The following is an 18,295-nucleotide window of genomic DNA, read 5'->3' on the forward strand; positions in this document are numbered from 1 at the left end:
GATACCCCTCTAATGGCAAAAAGCGAAGAGGAACATAAAGACCTCTTGATTAGGGTGAAGGAGGAGAGTGAAAGAGCTGACTTCAGACTAAATATTAAAAAAAAAAAAAACAACTAAGATCATGACATCCAGCCCCATTACTTCATGGCAAATAGAAGGGGAAAAGGTGGAAGTAGTGACAGATTTCCTCTTCTTGGGCTCCAAAATCATTACGGATGATGACTGCAGCCATGAAATCAGAAGATGATTGCTTCTTGGCAGGAAAGCAATGACAAACCTAGACAGTATGTTGAAAAGCAGAGACATTATTACTCTGTTGACAAAGGTCCACTATGGTCTTCCCAGTGGTCATGTACAGTTGTGAGAGCTGGACCATAAAGAAGGCAGAGGGCTGAAGAACTGATGCCTTCAAACTGTGATGCTGGAAAAGACTCCTGAAAGTTCATTGAACAGCAAGGACATCAAACCAGTCAATCTTAAGGGAGATAGACCCTGAATATTCACTGAAAGGACTGATGCTGAAGCTGAAGCTCCAGTATTTTGGTCATCTGATGCGAACAGTTGATTCATTGGAAAAGTCCATGATGCTGGGAAAGATTGAGGGCAGAAGGAGAAGAGAGAGTGAGATGAGATGGCTGTATGGCTTCACCAATGCAATGAACATGAACTTGGGCAAACTCTGGGAGATGGTGAGGGACAGGGAGGCCTGGTGTGCTAGAGTCCATAGGGTCACAAAGAGTCGGACACTACTGGCAACTGAACAACAACAACTACATGGACATGGATGTTTGGGTTGTTTCCAGTCTTTGACTATAATGACTGGTGTCACACATACGTCTGCATTTCTGTTAGATGTATACTTAGGAAGTGTAACTACTAGCTCATAAGGCATGCATATCTTTACATTTTAGTTGATGCTGATGAACAGTTTTCTGAAGTGATTATTTCAATATGTACTCTCACTAGTAGTCACTCTACATCCTTGACAATACTTGGTATTGTCAATCTTTTTCATTTTATTTGTTCTAGACAGTATGTTGAAAAGCAGAGACATTATTACTCTGTTGACAAAGGTCCACTATGGTCCATTACTGTGTAAATGATATTGTGGCTTTTACTTTATTTCCCTGATTAAAAGGTTGAGTACTTTTAATATATTTATGAAACATTTATTTATCCTCTTGGAATTATCATCTTTTTACTTGTGACCATTCTGGCGGGTGATTTACTTCCTTTTATACTTACTAAACGGAGAAGGCAATGGCAACCCACTCCAGTACTCTTGCCTGGAGAATCCCAGGGACAGGGCAGCCTGGTGGGCTGCCGTCTATGGGCTCGCACAGAGTCGGACACGACTGAAGCGACTTAGCAGCGGCAGCAGCAGCATACTTACTAAACAGAGAAGGTGATGGCACCACCACTCCAGTACTCTTGCCTGGAAAATCCCATGGACGGAGGGGCCTGGTGGGCTGCAGTCCATGGGGTCGCTAGGAATCAGACACGACTGAGCGACTTCACTTTCACTTTTCACTTTCATGCATTGGAGAAGGAAATGGCAACCCACTCCAGTGTTCTTGCCTGGAGAATCCCAGGGACTGGGGAGCCTGGTGGGCTGCTGTCTATGGGGTCGCACAGAGTCGGACACGACTGAAGTGACTTAGCAGCAACAGCATACTTACTAAAAATATATTCTACCTTTAAGATTCAGCTCAAATATTACCTTTTTCATAAGGCTTTTCCCATTTTATATGCCTCATAAATGTCTCCTCAGAATTATCATAGCACTCGCACTCAATTATATTTCACTTTTATTGGGCATCTATTTTCATGCATTACTGGGTTAAACTATTAAGGCAACACCAGATTTGTGTCATGGGCCTATCTTCTTGTAATTACCTCTTTTACTTGGCTAGAAGCTCTTCAAGGACAGAAATTCTACCTTGTTTAATTCTGCACACCCTTCTCTATTTACTATCCCACACTTACAGAGTGACAAGCACATAGTAGCTTCTCAATAAACATTTGTTGAATTAAATGCATGTTATTGAATATATGACACATTACTTTGGATCTACACAGGACCTCAGCAAATGGTTGCTAATGTTAAATTAATGCTAAAATACATTTTGTGTGGAAAGGATTAAATCAAGTCATTGAAAGCTCTTCCATAGCCATTAGGCTCAGAACTAGACTCTGGATTCAGTTTCCTAGGCCAGAAGGACAAGGGCTATTTTTCTTAGGTACCTGCCATGCTCCTAGGATGTCAGTTTCATGGGAGGGACTATTATCTCCAGTATCTAGAAGGATGCCTAACACATGGTAGGTGCTTAATTATTAACTGTCACATGATTGATCAAGTCAACAAAGTGGCTTGAGTCTCCACCGTCTAGCCCATCCTGTCCTGATGTTTAAAATGTTGTGTTAATGGCTGGTTCCTTCAAGTTATGCTCTTTCAAAATACCAGTGCCCAAAGAGATGTGACTCACTTAACATTTCACATGTATATTGTGATTGGCTCTTCACAAAGCAACTTCATGTCCAGTATCCCCTTTGATATGTATAGCAGTTTTCTGAGGTAAGTGGGTCAGGGGTTATCATGCCTGTCTTGCAAAGAAGAAACTGAGGGTCAGAGAGGTGAAATTATTTTGTTCAAAGTTACACAACTAGGAAGTGAAAAAGCCAAGACTTGAACCCTTATTTTCTTATCTCTATCCAGAAATTTTCCCACCACAAATGAATTTATCAGATTGGTGGAGGCTGGGGTAGTTGAGTTCCCTGGGGGTGTGAATGGAGTGAGAAAGAACTACAGAGAAAACAACAAAGGGGAAGAAGGATCCTGAAGAGAGAAGTGGGGAGAGACAGTTGAAGATGAGTCTGATGCTATGGCTGGTCTGTACTCTTTCTACTCATTGCCTCAGTGGTGCCAGTTTTACCAGGGTGGCTAAGTCTGGTACTATATCAGTAGAGCTCCTTCAAGGTGAACACTTTCCTAGCTGTGAGGTACCAATCCAGGGGATACTTATGAAAGAAACAACATTTCAGGTCTTCTTCCTTTTAGGTTTTTGAAGCTTTTGGAGGGTATGTGGGAAAGCAGAGATGATGATAAACATGACCCTTAAGGCCATGCCAGCCAATCAGCAACAAAATCCCTATGCCCAGTCCAGGTTTCTGGGGAAGCACCTCATGTGTGATGGGGCTGGGAATGGATCCCCAACTTCTCATCCAACTATAGAAAGCCAAATACAGTTATCAGAATCAGGACTTTCCTGGTGGCTCAGATGGTAAAGCATCTGCCTACAGTGCAGGAGACCTGCGTTCAATCCCTGGGTCGGTTATCAGAATCAGACATTGCTAATCAGTTACAGACCCATTTCCAACACTTTCTTTTTGAAGTGCCCCATGAACAAGTCTGGGCAGGGGAGGAGTTTGGGAGGAGCCACAGCCCAGCACTAAGTACTTTTGGAGTTGAGTTTTCTGGTCACATTCAATTTGTTCATTCCTGTTTGCAGAGTGAGTCCTGTGTTTGCAACCAATATGAAGGAGTAGGGTAAAGGAAGGAACATTGGTGACAAATGTCAGTGGTTAAAAAAACCAAAAGACTCTATGGATATTGCCTTGCAACTCTAGACTTTGAAGGGTATTTAACACCTCTCAGTCTCCATGGTTGAGAGAAGAGAAAATCAAGCCTTTGGACTAAGGCTTCTGAAGTTGTGTAGGGCAGGGCTCGTGCCCACTCTCCTCCCCCTCCCCACTTTCATCAAGCCTTTCTCTGCTCTTGCAGCAACCTATGTTCCCCATCCCAGCACTCTAATCAGCTGTTTGCTGAGATGTTTCACCCACTGGAATTTAAGTTCCTTTTTATCTTCTCAGGCATGTAATAAGTGTTCTATAATTTCGTGTTGTGTGTATGAGCAAATGACACTAGGATTTAGAAGATGAGACCTCACAGGTACTTGACCTAGAGAGACATGGGAAATCATTGTACCCCACACCTGCCTTAGGACTCCAGAGTCACAGTTTCTGTAGCAGTCCAGTTCAATAAGCAAATAGCATTTCTTCTTCTTCCTTTCCTTCCTTCTTTCCCACAGGAGATTCTGGATAGTGAAGGGGCTTCCTAATACCCTTGGAATATGATACGGTGAAAGGAACAAAGGACTGGGAGTCAGACTTGGGTTTAAGTCCCAGCTCTTCACTGTGTGACCTCAGATAACTCCCTATCCTTTCTGGGTCTTTTAGTATCTTTCCCTGACAACAGAATGAACTAGGACAAGTACTTTCTCGACTGTGTTCTTTGGTGCCATAAGGTCATTTCCTGAAGTGCAATACAAGGACAAGAGACATTTTTAAGTGCTATCAAAAATAAATCTTACATTTCAATAGTTGTGGATGTATTTTCATATGAATTAGAAAAATATGCTTAGGACATTAAATCTATATTACATAGTATGATGCTGGATTTATTTAAGAAAAAATGAGTCAATGTAAAGAAACATATTAAATAAATATTGTCTCACTGGCTGGTAGATAATGCATAATTATATAGGCTCTCTGAGTAGGACTGAAAGTTGGACCACACTGCCCTAGAGTTCTGAGGCATCTCTTCAGGCTAAGGTTGAGCCCAGGTCCTCCCCCTGTCAACCATCACCACTATCAACCATCACCACTATCCTTTAATCAAAAGAGTTGCATCTTATTTAAAGAATGAAGAAACAAAAGCAAATCCCCAAGCCCCCGAACCTGGCCTAGGTGATCCTCCAAGGGTCCCCCAGTGCAGACATTCTCACATTTTAACACAACAGCCAGACTTGGATATTTTGTTGGTCCAAGGAGTAACTTGATGACTATGCCTGAATCATGTGATTTGAAAAGCTGCCCACTTTCCTGCAGTGCACTTCAGACTCCAGGGCAAAGTTATCAGAAGAAATTTAGAATCTGCCATTCAAAATTAGTTTTGAGGGGGCAGGGTGGTGGTGTAACAGTCTCCAAAGCCCAGCTGCCCCCTAGTGGCCATAAGATAGGCATCAATGTGCATGGATTGGCATCCATTCAGAGCAGATAGTTCCAGAGCACAGTGGTTTTCAATAAACCTCAGAGACCATGGAGGACAGCAGTGCAGGGCTGAGAGTGGAGTAAGAAAAATATCTGAGAAATCTTTATAGCTCTGGCTGTTACACATGAGTGAGCTATATACTGCCTTCAGCCCCCAAACCGAATGATAGTAAGACTCGCTAAACCCTGGACTTAACCCAACATTTAGACAGTTTGCTTGACTCCCAAGTCCATCTCAAGAAGGGACTATTGTTATTTGACCAGGCTCATCTTCCTATCCTCATATGTAGTCTTAGAAGCAGCTCCCTAGTCAAAGAACCACTTGCTATTTCCATAGCACTAAGAGGCCTGGGAAGGATTTAATACCTTGCCACATAATTTCCATCAGTTCTCATGCATCCATGATATTAAAAAATGGTGTTTTCTCAAATTTATGCAATGTGCTTCACAAACATGGCTTAAAGAAAAGTTCCCTAGTCTGCTTCTCTAACCAATCCCCTCTGTCACCCCTAAGAATTGACTGTTTGTAAATTCTAGAGCCACTTCAGTCCTTGGATTGCAAGTAGCACTCATAACTAGCAGGGGTAGTATTTCAAGAATTAGGATAGATCAGTCACTGAAAATTATGTAATAGGGCACTCTAGGTACACAGTTCAGTTCAGTTCAGTTCAGTCACTCAGTCGTGTCTGACTCTTTGCGACACCATGAATCGCAGCACGCCAGGCCTCCCTGTCCATCACTAACTCCCGGAGTTCACTCAGACTCTCGTCCATCGAGCCAGTGATGCCATCCAGCCATCTTATCCTCTGTCATCCCCTTCTCCTCCTGCCCCCAATCCCTCCCAGCATCAGAGTCTTTTCCAAAGAGTCAACTCTTTGCATGAAGTGGCCAAAGTACTGGAGTTTCAGCTTTAGCATCATTCCTTCCAAAGAAATCCCAGGGCTGATCTCCTTCAGAATGGACTGGTTGGATCTCCTTGTAGTCCAAGGGACTCTCGAGAGTCTTCTCCAACACCACAGTTCAAAAGCATCAATTCTTCGGTGCTTAGCCTTCTTCACAGTCCAACTCTCACATCCATACATGACCACTGGGAAAACCATAGCTTTGACGAGATGGACCTTAGTCGGCAAAGTAATGTCTCTGCTTTTCAATATGCTATATAGGTTGGTCATAACTTTTCTTCCAAGGAGTAAGCGTCTTTTAATTTTATGGCTGCAGTCACCATCTGCAGTGATTTTTGAGCCCCCCAAAATAAAGTCTAACACTGTTTCCACTGTTTCCCCATCTATTTCTCATGAAGTGATGGGACCAGATGCCATGATCTTCGTTTTCTGAATGTTGAGTTTTAAGCCAACTCTTTCACTCTCCACTTTCATTTTCATCAAGAGGTTTTTTAGTTCCTCTTCACTTTCTGCCATAAGGGTGGTGTCATCTGCATATCTGAGGTGATTGATATTTCTCCCAGCAATCTTGATTCCAGCTCGTGCTTCTTCCAGTCCAGCATTTCTCATGATGTACTCTGCATAGAAGTTAAATAAGCAGGGTGACAATAGACAGCCTTGACGTACTCTTTTTCCTATTTGAAACCAGTCTGTTGTTCTACGTCCAGTTCTAACTGTTGCTTCCTGACCTGCATACAGATTTCTTAAGAGACAGGTCAGGTGGTCTGGTATTCCCATCTCTTTCAGAATTTTCCACAGTTTATTGTGATCCACACAGTCAAAGGCAACCCTCCCCAAAAGCAACAAATAAGCTAGAAAAACTATCAGAATTAGCTTTAGAAAAGCTCTGCAATCTATTAAAACAAAAACAAAAAAATTTCCAATGGGACTTAAAACACCAAAATTTGCTAAAGAAAGATATTGCTTTGTAGTAAGAAAGTGCTTGGAGAAGGCGATGGCAACCCACTCCAGTACTCTTGCCTGGAAAATCCCATGGACAGAGGAGCCTGGTAGGCTGCAGTCCATGGGGTAGTGAAGAGTCAGACACGACTGAGTGACTTCACTTTCACTTTTCACTTTCATGCATTGGAGAAGGAAATGGCAACCAACTCCATTATTCTTGCCTGGAGAATCCCAGGGATGGGGGAGCCTGGTGGGCTGTGGTCTATGGGGTCGCACAGAGTCAGACACGACTGAAGTGACTTAGCAGCAGCAGCAGCAAGAAAGTGCTATGGTGTTTTAAATCATTCACTTACCATCCACCACACCCCAGATCAGCAGCAGCTGTGAGGACAGTACTTGGTGCAACTGATACAAGTTGTTAGTCCCAAAGGGAGCAATATGGACCTTACTCTTAAAGAACTGTGTTGTAGATCTCAACCTGTCTAGAGGTTCCCTCAGGAACTGGTAAAAAGTTTTCTTTTTATTTTGCTTGACCCAAAGTCTCCACTAGGGTCAGGTAGCTTCCAGGGAGGATATTACCAAAAGTGTTTAAATACAAAGGTATTGGGCACAGCAGCCTGGGATAAAGGACAACATAGACAAACAATAGATCTAGAAGCCTGGGAAGGAAGAGACTGGGCAGGTGATATGTGTAAGAATAAGGACTATCAAAAGGTTTTATGGGGGAGAACAAGATGGTGGAGGAGTAGGTGATCATGGAGTACATCTCTCTCCAAGGATACATCAAGAATACACCTTCAGACAGACACAGAAGTGCATGCAGAATACCAGTTGAGAGCAGACAGGAGTACCTGACCAGCAGAAAAGAATATATAGACCCATGCAAAACGAGATCAAGCCCTGAGCCTTTGGAGTGGGAGCACTGACTCCAAGATCCTAGACCACCAGAGAACTAACCCTAGGGGGTATAAAATAGTGAGAATTCACACAAAGGAAACCACTGGAACACAAGACTTGGCATCATCCACCATCAGTAGCACCCTGTGCAGGACACCTCACCTAAACAACAAACAACACAAAAATACAAACCCAATCACCAACAGACAGGATTACCAGCTCACTCAGCCTTGCCCATCAGAAGAAAAACAAACAAAAGCTCAGCACAAATCTCATCCTATAAGAAGCTTACAAAAACCACTGGACCAACCTTGAAGTGAAACTGAAAGTGAAAGTGAAGTCACTCAGTCTTGTCTGACTCTTTGCGAACCAGTGGACTGTAGCCTACCAGGCTCCTTCCTCCATGGGATTCTCCAGGCAAGAATACTGGAGTGGGTTGCCATTTCCTTCTCCAGGGGATCTTCCCAACCCGGGGATCGAACCAGGGTCTCCCACATTGCAGGCAGATGCTTTAACCTCTGAGCCACCAGGGAACCTTAGGAGGGCAGGAAACAAAAGGAAGAAAGAATTCAACCTTGAAGCCTGGGAGAAGGAGACCTCAAACACAGTAAGTTAACAAATAATAATAATAATAATGAAAAGAAAGAGAAATACTACACAAATGAAGGAACAAACTAGAAACATAGAAGTCCAAATAAATGAAGAGGAAATAGGCAAACTACCTGAAAAATAATTCAGAATAATGATAGTAAAGATGATTAAAAAAAAAACCTTGAAAGAGAAATGGAGAAAATGCAAGAATCAATTAACAAAGACCTAGAAGAATTAAAGAATAAGCATACAGAGACGAACAACACAATTACTGAAATTAAAAATACTCTAGAAGGAATCAATAGCAGAATATCTGAAGCAGAAGAACAAATCAATGATAAGATAAAATGGTGGAAATAACTTCTGAAGAGCAGAATAAAGTAAAAAGAATGAAAAGAACTGAGGATAATCTCAGAGACCTCTGGAACAATATCAAAAGCACCAACATTTGAATTATAGGGGCCCCAGGAGAAGAAGAGAAAAAGAAAGTTTATATGAGAAAATTTTTGAAGAAATTATAGTTGAAAATTTCCCCAACATGGAAAAGGAAATAGTCAATCAAGTCCAAGAGGCACAAAGAGTCCCATACAGGATAAACCCAAGGAGAAACACGCCAAGACACATGCTAATCAAACTAACAGACTAAACACAAAGAAAGAATATTAAAGGCAGCAAGGGAGAAGCAACAAGTAACATACAAGGGAAACCAAATATGCTTAACAGCTGATCTTTCAGCAAAAATTCTGCAGGCCAGAAGGGAATGGAAGGATTTATTTAAAGTACTGACAGGGAAAAAATCTACAACCAAGGTTACTAGGATCTCATTCAAAATTGATGGAGAAATAAAAAGCTTTTCAGACAAGCTAAAGTTAAGAGAATTCAGAGAAGAACATTAGATGAGATGGATCTCATTGATATCTTCAGGACATAACATCCAAATGCAGAAGAATACATCTTCTTCTCAAGTGCACATGCAACAATCTCCAGGATAGACAACATCTTGGGTCACAAATCAAACCTCAAGTAAATTTAAAGCTGAAATCAAACCAGCTTTACAACAAATGTTAAAGGAACTTACATAATCAAGAAATACAAGAGAAGAAGAAAGTTCTACAAAATCAACCCCAAACAATTAAGAAAATGGCAATAAGAACATATATATCAATAATTATTTTAAATGTGAATGGATTAAATTCTCCAACCAAAAACACAGACTGGTTGAAGGGATACAAAAACAAGAGCCATATATATGCTGTCTACAAGAAACCCACTTCAGACCTCAAGACACATATAGACTGAAAGTGAGAGGATGGAAAAATATATTCCATGCAAATTGGAAGTAAAAGAAAGCTGGAGTAGCAATTCTCATATCAGACAAAATAGACCTTAAAATAAAGACAATCACAAGAGATAAGGAAGGACACTACATAATGATCAAAAGATCTATCCAAGAGAAAGACAAAACAATTGTAAATATCTATGCACCCAGCATAGGAGCACCTCAATACGTAAGACAAACACTAACAGACATAAAAGGAGAAATTGACAGTAACACAATAATAGGAAAATTTAACACCCCACTCACACTAATGGACAGATCATAAAAACAGAAAATTAATAAGGAAACACAAGTCTTAAGTGATACATTAGATGAGATGGATCTCATTGGTAGCTTCAGGACATACCACCCAAATGCAGAAGAATACACCTTCTTCTCAAGTGCACCTGGAACATTCTCCAGGATATACCACATCTTGGGTCACAAATCAAACTTCAGTAAATTAAGAAAATTGAAATTGTATCAAGCATCTTCTCTGACCACAATGCTATGAGACTAGATATCAAGTACAAGAAAAAAAAAAACTGTAAGAAACACAAACACATGGAGATTAAACAGCACGTTTCTAAATAACCAACAGGCTGCTGAAGAAATCAAAAAATTTCTAGAAACAAATGACAATGAAAACACAATTTAAAACCTATGGGATGCAGCAAAAGCAGTCCTAAGAGGGAAGTTTATAGCAATACAATCCTACCTCAAGAAACAAGAAAAACACAGAATAAGCAACCTAACTTTACACCTAAAACAACTGGAAAAAGAATAACCAAAAAAAAATTAGTAGAAGGAAAGAAATCATAAAGATCTGAGCAGAAATAAATGAAAAAGAAATGAAGGAAACAATAGTAAAGATTAATATAACTAAAAGCTAGTTCTTTGAGAAGATAAACAAAATTGACAAACCTTTACCCAGACTCATCAAGAAAAAAAAGAGAAGAATCAAATCAACAAAATTAGAAATGAAAAAGGATAGGTTACAACAGACAATGCAGAAATACAAAGGATTATAAGAGACTATTATGAACACCTATATGGAAATAAAACAGATAACCTGGAAGAAATGGACAGGTTCTTAGAAAAGTTCAATCTTCCAAAACTGAACCAGGAAGAAATAGGAATTATGAACAATCCAATTACAAGCACTGAAATTGAAGCTGTAATAAAAAATCTCTCCAAAAACAAAAGGCCAGGACCAGATGGCTTCACAGAAGAATTCTATCATTTAGAGAAGAGCTAATGCCTATCCTTCTAAGACTCTTTCAAAAAATTGCAGAGGAAGGAACACTTCCAAACTCATTCTACAAGACCACCATGATCCTGATACCCAAACCAGACAAAGACAACACACAAAAAGAAAACTACAGGCCAATATCACTGATGAACATAGATGCAAAAATCCTCAACAAAATTTTAGCTAACAGAATTCAACAACACATCAAAAAATTCATACACCATGATCAAGTTGGGTTTGTTCCAGGAAAGCAAGGATTCTCAATATATGCAAATAAATCAATATGATACACCATATTAATAAATTGAAGGATAAAATCATATTATAATCTCAATAGATGCAGAAAAGACCTTTGACAAAATTCTGCACCCATTTATGATTAAAACTCTTCAAAAAATGGGCATAGAAGGAACCTACCTCAGCATAGTAAAGGCCATAAATGACAAGCCTACAGCAAACATTGTTCTCAATAGTGAAAAACTGATCCCCCTAAGATCAGGAACAAGACAAGGGTGTCCACTTTTACCACTATTATTCAACATAGTTCTGGAAGTCTTAGCTACAGAAATCAGGGAAGAAAAAGAAATAAAAGGAATCCAGATCAGAAAAGAAGTAAAGCTCTCACTGTTTGCAGATGACATGATACTGTGCATAGAAAACCCTAAAGATAGTATTAGAAAATTACTAGAGTTAATCAGTGAATTTAGCAAAGTTGCAGGATACAAAATCAATACACAGAAATCACTTGCATTTCTATATACTAACAATGAAAAATCAGAAAGAAGTTAAGGACTCAATCCCATTCATCATCGCAACAGAAAGAGTTAAATATCTAGGAATAAACTTACCTTTTGTAGCTCAGTCAGTAAAGAATCTGCCTGCAGTGCAGGAGACCCAGGTTAGATCCCTGGGTTGGGAAGATCCCCTGGAGAAGGAAATGGAGACCCAGTCCAGTATCCTTGCCTGGAAAATCTCAAGGACAGAGGAGCCTGATGGGTTGCAGTCCATGGGGTTGCAAAGAGTTGGGCATGACTGAGTGACTAACATTACTTACTTACTTACATAAGGAGACAAAAGTACTGTACACAGAAAATTATAAGACATTGATGAAAGAAATCAAAGATGACATAAACAGATGGAGAGATATTCCATGTTCCTGGGTAAGAAGAATCAATATTGTGAAAATGACTATACTATCAAATGAAATCTACAGATTCAGTGCAATCCTTATCAAATTACCAATAACATTTTTCACAGAACTAGAACAAAAAAATTCACAATTCATACGGAAACACAAAAGACCCCAAATAGCCAAAGCTGTCTTGAGAAAGAAGAGTGGAGCTGGAGGAATCAACCTTCCTGGCTTCAGATTATACTACAAAGCCAAAATCATCAGGACAGTATGGTATTGGGGGAAAAAAACAGAAATATAGACCAAAGGAACAATATAGAAAGCCCAGAAATAAACCCATGCACCTATGGGCACCCTATTTTTGACAAAGGAGGCCAGAATATACAATGGGGCAAAGACAGCCTCTTTAATAAATGGTGCTGGGAAAACTGGACAGCTACATGTAAAAGAATGAAATTAGAACACTTCCTAACACCATACACAAAGATAAACTCAAAGACCTAAATGTAAGACCAGAAACTATACAACTCTTAGAGGAAAACATAGGCAGAACACTCAATGACATAAATCAAAGCAAGATCCTCTATGACCCACCTCCTAGAGTAACACAAATAAAAAGAAAAGTAAACAAGTGGGACCTGATTAAACTTAAAAGCTTTAGCACAGCAAAGGAAACTCTAAGCAAGGTGAAAAGACAACCCTCAGAATGGGAGAAAATAATAGCATATGAAACAACTGACAAAGTATTAATTTCCAAAATGTACAAGCAGCTTATATAACTCAATGCTAGAAAAACAAACAACCCAATCAAAGAGTGGGGAAAAGACCTAAACAGACATTTCTCCAAAGAAGAAATACAGATGGCTAACAAACACATGAAAAGATGCTCAACATCACTCATTATTAGAGAAATGCAAATCAAAACCACAATGAGATATCACCTCACACCAGTCAGAATGGCCATCATCAAAAAGTCTACAAATAATAAATGCTAGAGAGGGTGTGGAGAAAAGGGAACACTCTTGCATTGTGGATGGGAATGTAAATTGATATAGCTACTATGGAAGATGGTATGGAGATTCCTTAAAAAACTAGGAATAAAACCACCATATGACCCAGCAATCCCACTCCTAGGCATATACCCTGAGGAAACCAGGGTTGACAAAGACACATGTATCCCACTGGTCATTGCAGCACTATTTACAATAGCTAGAACATGGAAGAAACTTAGATGTCCATCGACAGATAAATGGATAAAGAAGTTGTGGTACATATACACAATGGAATATTACTCAGTCATAAAAAGGAATGTATTTGAGTCAGTTCTGATAAGGTTGATGACCCTAGAACCTATTATATGGAGTGAAGTGAGTCAGAAAGAGAAAGATAAATGTCATATTCTAACACACATATATGGAATCTAGAAAAATGGTACTGAAGAATTTATTTACAGGTCAGCAATGGAGAAACAGACATAGAGAATAAACTTATGGACATGGGGAGAGGGGAGGAGAGGGTGAGATGTACAGAAAGAGTAACGTGGAAACTTACATGCCATATGTAAAATAGATAGTCAACTGGAATTTGCTGTATGGCTCAGGGAACTCAAACAGGGGCTCTGTATCACCCTAGAGGGGTGGGATGGGGAAGGAGATTGGAGGGAGATTCAAAAGGTAGGGGATATATGTATACCTATGGCTGATTCATGTTGAGGTTTGATGGAAAACAACAAAATTCTATATACCAATTATCCTTCAACCAAAAAAATAAATAAAAAAAACTTTTATATATACCAGGGAATTTTTTAAAAAACCATGTATATAACAAGGGCAAGACACATGCTTGAAAAGGCCTGAGAAGACCCTACGCTTTAATTTCTGACTGGTCTTCAGGCTTGACACAAGTAGGAAATAGAAGCTGAGGCAGAGTTGTAAATGACCCAGCAAAGCACTGAAGGAGGGCCCCAATACCAAACCAATAAGCAGAGATTGTGAGAGTATTTGTTTTCCTTTCTTGTTTTTCTTCTTTTTTGCATTTCTCAGCTCCAGGTTTTTAGGGTAACTGTAAAAACAACTGATCATTAAGCTAACAGAACACAGATTTCAGTAAGCATACAACGAAGAATATAGACTTCATAAGATAGTTTAGAAAAGTCACTATACAAGTAAACAACAACCCACAATAGTCACCAGAAACAAACCCTGAAGAGGAGGGAGAATCTGGTTTCCAGAATGTCACATTATAATATTCAAAATGTCCAGTTTTTAGTAAAAAATCAGAGGCATCAAAGAAAACAGGAAAATATGGTCCATTCACAGGAAAACAAGACATGAGCAGAAATTTTCCATAAAGAAGTTCAAGCATTGGACTTACTATACGAAGACTTTAAATGTATGATTTTAATATGCTTAAAGAAATGAGACCATGAACAAAGAACTAAAGGAAATCAGGAGAGTGATGTCTGGGCAAATAGGGAATATCAACAAAGATGGAGAAATTATAAAAAGGAGCCAAATAGAAATTCCAGAGCTGATAAATACAATTATTGGGAGGGGTTCAAGAGAAAAAAGAATCAGTAAAGTTGATAACAGTCAACCAAGATTATTTTGGGGAGTAGAAAGAGGGAAAAAAATGAAGAAAAATGAGTAAAGCCCAAGAGACCTGTGGGATAACATCAAAAGTACCAGATTGCACATAATGGGATCCTCAGAATGAGAGAAGAGAGAGAACAGAAAGTACATTTGGAAAAAAATATGACCATAAACTTCCAAAATTTGAGGAAAGACATGAATTTATACATCTAAGAAGCTCAACGAACTCCAAGTAGTGTGAAATGAAAGAGATCCATACTCAGATATATTATATTCAAAGTGACCAAAGCCCCCCAAAAAAGGCAACAAGAGGGAAGTGACTGAACATGTCCAAGGGATCCCCACTAAGATTAAAAGCCAATTTCTTACTAGAAACCATGGAGGCCAGAAGACTGTAAGATGACATATTTAAAGTGCTGGGGGCAATGTTTGTTGCAGCACTGTTTACAATAGCCAAGACATGGAAGCAATCTAAATGTCCATCAATAGAGGGAAAAATAAAGAAGATATGATACACATATATACAATTGAGTATTGTGTTAGTCGCAAAGTTATGTCCGACTCTTTGTGACCCCATGGACTGTAGCCCACCAGGTTTCTATGTCCATGGAATTCTCCAGGCAAGAATACTGAAGCGGGTTGCCATTTCCTTCTCCAACAATTGAGTATTACTCAGCCATAAAAATGAACGAAATAATGCCATTTGCAGCAACATGAGTGAACCTAGAGATTGGCATACTGAGTGAAATAAGTCGTACAGAGAAGGAGAAATATTGTATGACATCTCTTATATGTGGACTCTAAAATGAAATGATAGAAATGAACTTACAAAACAGAAATAGATTCACAGACTTAGAGAGAATGAACTATGGTTGCTGGGAAGAAAGATGGGGGAAGGGATAGTTAGAGAATTTGGGATGGACATGTACACACTGCTATATTTAAAATGAATAACCAACGAGGATCTACTGTATAGCACATGGAACTCTGCTCAGTATTATGTGGCAGCCTGAATGGGAGGGAAGTTTGGAGGAAAATGGATACATGCATATATGTATGGCTTAGTCCCTTTGTTGTTCACCTGAAACTATTGTAACTTTGTTAATTAGTATACCCCAATACAAAATTAAAAAGTTTGAAAAAAATTAAAAATACAGGGAAAACATTTTTTAATAAATAAAGTGCAGGTGGCAAAATCAAGCAAGGAGTATATATTCAGCAAAAAATAACCTTATAAAATGAAAGAAAGACACCTACTTTCCAGTACATGTATGGAGCTTGCAAATCATCAGTCTAAAAACAACTAAAAAAACTGAACAAGTTAAAAATCAACAACTCTTGGGAACTTCTCTGGTGGTCCAGTGGTTAAGATTGTGAGCTTCCAATGTAAGGGGTGTGCTCTTGATCCATGATCAGGGAACTGAGATCCCAAATGCCACGCAGCATGGCCCAAAACAAACAAACAAACTGAAAAGCAACAACTCTTCATAGATCATCAGAGAGAATTGAGGATACAGGACAAACTGAAGTGCCCCAAATTAGCGAGACAGACAGAGAATTACATTTACCAGAACAGAAACCCAAAGTGGAAACATCCATGGAGACCAGTTCTGGGGTAGGAAAACCTAAACTATAAGTGATGAATAGCTGGTAGCTCAGTGTGGGCAAGTTTGAGAGTTAAAAATTCCAGAGGGTCTAGTCATAGAGATGCCCTAACACTTTTGTGATTTTTCCCTTCAGAAGCCCTACCAAGTTCCTACAATGAAGATCAGAGAAAAATATCCTTGTGCTTCTAATAGAAAAATGGGAAAAGTAGCCATTTGGAAACATGCCCAGAGCATTCTGTTCTTCACAGTGAGGCTATACCTTCCAAACTATTTTATCAGGGTGTAACCTACTGGGCTTTTATCAGAGACTACCCAACCTGGGGAAAGGGAAATATCCAACTTCAGCACACTCTGACCTTCCTGACCCACATAAGGGGAAGGAACAACTGAGAAGCACTTGTGAAAGTCATTACCCAGGAGCACAAGCTCACTAAAAGACTGAGACCTAATCATAGGTCTGTAAAATGTTTCCCTCCCACATCTTAATACCACGTCAGTAAAAGCCAGCTTGCATCAGTCCCTTTTACCCACTACATCACATATGGTTTTTGACAACAAATTGCAAGGCATTCTAAAAGGTATAAAACACACTTTGAAAAGAAGCCAGACAAACCAAACATTAGATCCAGACTTATATGGCAGGGATGTTGGAATTACCACACGAGTAATTTAAAATAAAATATGCTGGGACATCCTTGGTGGTCCAGTGACTGGGATTCTGCACTTACAGTGTGAGGGCCCCAGGTTCAGCTCCAGTCAGGGAGCTGGATCCCACATGCCACAACTGGGGGTCCCACATGCTGCAAAAGAGACCCAGTACAGCCAAATAAATAATTGTTTTTTAATATAAATAAATAAAGTATGCTAAAGGCACTAGTGAATAAAGTAGATAGCATGAAAGAACAGATGGGTAATTCTAAGCAAAAAGATGGAAAAGAATCAAAAGAAGTGTTTGAAATTTAAAAAATAAAACACTGTAATGGAAAAGAAGAAAGCATTTGAGAAAATAATCCAAGTGTCCATAAACAAATGAATGGATAAAGAAATATTATACACACACATGCACGCACATGCATACAAACACAATAGACTATTATCAAACTTTTAAAAAGAAGGAAATCCTGCCATTTGCAATAACATAGATGAACCTGGAGGACATTATGCTAAATGAAATAAGCCAGTCAGAAATACAAATATCACATGATTCCACTTACATGAGGTATGTAAAATAGTCAAACTCTTAGAAACAGAAAATAGAATAGTGGTGTCTAGGGGCTGACAAAGACATAAATAAAGAGTTGTTGCTAAATGGATAGCAAGTTCCAGTTACACAAGATGAATAAATTCTAGAGATCTACTTTACAACTTACAGTCTACAGTTAAAAATACTGTACTGTGCATTTAAAAATATAAGGGGATAAATCTCATGTTAAATGTTCTTACCACAAACAAAACAAAACAAAAAAGCACAAGAAATGTTTGGAGATGATGAGTATGTCTATAACTTGATTATGGTGATGGCTTCATGGGTGTGTGCATATGTCCAAATTCATCAAATTGAATACATAATATAGGTACAGTTTTCTGTATATCAACTATATCTCAATACTGTTTTTAAAAAAGCAATGTATTTGATAAGCTCAGTAGTAGACTAGACATGGCTGAGGAAATAGTGAGTTTGAAGATATATCAAATTTCTAAAACTGAAAACAAAATGAAAAAAAAAAGAATAGATACCCCCAAAACTGTGGGACAACAATTAAGAAAGGTGTAACATATGCACAATGGAAATACCATGAGAAGATAGAAAGGAACAGGAAAAATGTATATCTGAAAATGTTGTAAAATGTAAAACACCAAACCAAAAATTCAGAAATCTCAGGGAACAGAAAGCAAGATATGGGGTGGGAGGTGAGAGGGGGATTCAGGATTGGGAGCTTGTATACACCCGTGGTGGATTCATGTCAATGTATGGCAAAACCAATAGAGTATTGTAAAGTAAAATAAAGTAAAA

Source organism: Oryx dammah, unplaced genomic scaffold, assembly GCF_014754425.2.
Source record: "Oryx dammah isolate SB20612 unplaced genomic scaffold, SCBI_Odam_1.1 HiC_scaffold_23, whole genome shotgun sequence".
Classification (NCBI taxonomy): domain Eukaryota; kingdom Metazoa; phylum Chordata; class Mammalia; order Artiodactyla; family Bovidae; genus Oryx; species Oryx dammah.